Source organism: Dipteris shenzhenensis, chromosome 21 (genome assembly GCF_047967505.1).
Source record: "Dipteris shenzhenensis isolate YYH24624 ecotype China chromosome 21, Dip_SZ_1.0, whole genome shotgun sequence".
Classification (NCBI taxonomy): domain Eukaryota; kingdom Viridiplantae; phylum Streptophyta; class Polypodiopsida; order Gleicheniales; family Dipteridaceae; genus Dipteris; species Dipteris shenzhenensis.
The window spans coordinates 11715091-11718719 of NC_141616.1; positions in this window are offsets into that span (position 1 = coordinate 11715091).

Genomic DNA, 3629 nt, shown 5'->3' on the forward strand with positions numbered 1-3629 from the left:
GAAAGAGGGGATGAAAGAGGGAAAAAAGAAGAGGGAAAAAGAGCATAAACATAAGAGAAGGAAGAGGGAAAAAGAGATTGAAAGAGGGGAAAAAGAAGAGAAGGAAAGGAGGAAGAGGGGAAAAAGAGATTAAAAGAGGGGATAAAGAAGCGGGAAAAAGAAGAGAAGGAAGAGAGGAAGAGAGGGAGAGAGGGAAAGAAGAGGGAAGAGACGGGAAGAGAGGGTTCCTAAGGCGCTAGCTGCAAGCCAATGCAAATAATAAAAATAATAAAAGGAAAAAGGACTTTCTTACCTAGAATAGTCCCACTCGGTGTTTTGTGGACTGGCCCTACAAAAGAGAGGAAACATACCATTTTTCAAATAACTAGTTAGAGAAAGGGGAAGTTTAGAGAAGCAACTTCTCAAAGGGATTGGATTGAGGAGACAAGCATAAGCCTACAAACAAGGAGAAAGCATAAGCCTACAAACAAGGAGAAAGAGGAGGAAGAGAAATACCAAAAAGAGAAGAGGTGAGTCTTCTTTCTTTCACAAAATCTCATTTTTTGTCTTTAACCCTTGAAAATCAAGCATGAAAACTAGCACATAGCCTTAGCAATACAAGGAGAAACATGCTTCAACACTCACAAAATGAAATCTCACAAAAAATGAACCTACATTGCTTAAAGAGACTCACCTTCTTAAAAAACTTCTTTTCACACAAGCAAAGAGGAAGAAGGGTGGAGAGGGAGCACAAATGTTAGGAGACGGGCTAAGTAGTGGTGAGGAGTGAAAAATAGAGAGGAGGAAAGCGAGGTCGTCGAATATAAGGTGGGAGGAGATTTTTGCTTTTCTCGCAATAGAGATGCTAAAGAAAGCATCGCAACGTGGGTTTCGGGTTTAAGCCCCCAGCATCGCTATATAGCGACACTGGTCAGTCGCTATATAGTGACATTTATATCCAAAAAGCATCCCTATATAGTGATGAAATAGGCAAAGCATCACTATATAGCAATGGAACAGAGCAAAAAGTCGCTATATAGCGACGGTTCAGGGCACTTATTGTTAGAAGCGAGAAAAGAAGCTCATGGGTGGCTATTTTTTGGATCTTAATAGATTTCCTTGTAACTCATGTTGTGATTTTGGAAGTGTGCAAATGGAAGGGATGAGTGGAAGCTCGTCAGATGATGTGCCAATGCCCGAGAGCACAGAGTGGCTTACGGAGATGTTGTATTATCATTGCACTCATTGCAAGCAAGAAGTACGACATCAACGTCGTATTATCATGCGCCACTTGCAGATGTATGGGGAGGAGCCCGAACTAGTACCCACCATTAGTGTTGCACATGGTGATGGATTATCAGTAAGTCAATGCTATTTGAGTTCGTGGTTAATATTGGATACCATTATGACACGAAACCTTGAGACAAGATCTTATATTTACATGAAATCTTGAAACACGATGAGGAGGGTGACGAGGGTGCGCATATACCTTCACACTTTGAGCAAGACTATAGTCTAGCGGATGATGACAAGGGTATGGTGGACATGATGTATTCTATTTTTAGGGCCACTACATCACATGTACACATGATGTCAAAGTCTGAGGTCAAAATGCAAGAGTTGCAATCAACATAGTTGTACGAGGGTGCTAGGATGTCTAAACTATGTGCTTGTCTCTCAATCTTGAATTTGCAAGCAAAGTATGGGTGGTCGGATACAAGTGTCTCAGCCTTAATGAGGTTAGCTCCTGCATTAATTTGACTCATTATTTGAATATTGTTTGTTTTGAGAATCATCATGTATGTTTGAGAATCATCATTAGTCGAAGCCTTTGTGGGCCCCACTTTATGTATGTTGTACTAAATCATCATTATTCAAAGCCTATGTATGTTTGAATTGTGATAGGTTGCTCCAAAAGATGTTGCCTGCACCAAATACCATGCCCACATCAAGAGATGAAGCGAAGAAGATGCTAACAACGGTGGGTATGGATTATGATACCATCCATGCTTGCTATAATGATTGTATTCTCTTTTGTCGTGAGCATGGAGATTTGGCTAGTTGTCCAAAGTATGGGGAACAACAATATAGGGATGACTTGCAGGGTGAGCAGATACTAATAAAGGTCTTGAGACACTTTCCCATCATTGCAAGAATACAGCACATGTTCCGATGCAAATCCATAGTGGATTTGATGACATGGCATGCATCTCATTGGTCCACTAATGACACAATGAGGATTCCCACAAATTGTGCAGCTTGGAAGCACATAGACAATATGTGGCCGGACTTTGCGAGGGAGCCACGCAACTTACATCTTGGGCTCGCAATGGATGGAGTGAATCCTTTCGGGTTACGCTCGACATCTTGGTCGACATGGCCCATAGTCTTGGTGAATTACAATATCCCACCATGGCTAACAATAAAGAAGGGACACCTCATGCTTGCACTACTTGTGCCAGGGAAGTGCAAGGCCAAAAATATGGACGTATACATGGCACCTTTGATAGAGGAGTTATAGATCTTATGGAGAGGAGTGCGGGTCTTTGATATTTCCAAAGCTCCTAGACATACCAATGATATTTTGGTCAAAGGTATCTTGATGTGGATCATGCATGACTAGCTAGGATATGGAGAGTGCGCAGGTACGTGGTTGTGTCTTTACATGTATAATATAGGATTATGCTTTTATGACTCTCTTTCGCACACATGTCTTATACTAATACATTCATGCACGTGTGCAAGACTTGTTACAAGTGGGTACCATGCTTGTCCTGTTTGTGGACCGGGTTTGAAATCGCTTGCATGATACTCCAAACAATGAGGAAAAATGTTTATGAAGGTCATGCTCGATACCTTCCGCTGGACCATCTCACACGTGGAGGTTAGCTTGATCCACCACCATCATATTTAAAGGCAAGTGACTGGATTCAGGCTTGGAGGGCGAATGGAGAGGAACCTCCTCCTGGTATGAAGAGGCTATCGATCTTTCACGAGCTTCCTTATTGGGGTCAGTTACAAATCAATCATCTCTTGGATCCCATGCATATCTTCAAGAATGTGGGGGCTACTATTTGGGCACACTTGGTTGGTTCCAAAGACTCGAGAGGAGTGCGAGAAGACTTGTGTGTTATGAATAGAATGTCTCGTTTGTGGCCCCAAGTGCATGCTTCGAGAAAAGTTATCCTCCTGAAAGCAACATGGATCCTCTCTACGAGAGAAGAGGCAGCGATCAAGGCGAACATTGCCTCTTTTCAAACACCCACAGGATACATGCATTGCTTAAAAGGAGCATTTTCAAAGGACAATAAGCTTAGTGGGCTCAAGTCCCATGATTGGCACAAGGTCTTACAGGTATTCTAAGCTGTAGGATTAGTGTACTGATAATCGTGATGCGCTAGCATAATTATGATTATGTTATATTGTTAACATGACTTCTTTGTTGCTTTGATAGTTCATCCTCCCAATTAGAATAAAAGGATGCTTACAAGAAGATGTTAGAAATGCTATATTCAAGATCAGTGGTATTGTGAGGTATGCTTACTATCAAATCGCATTGATTGCATTTTCTTCAATTTAAGCTGAATAATCTGTAGACTGATTATGAATATATCTTACATGGGCATGTGAAATAGGTGGATATCTCAAAA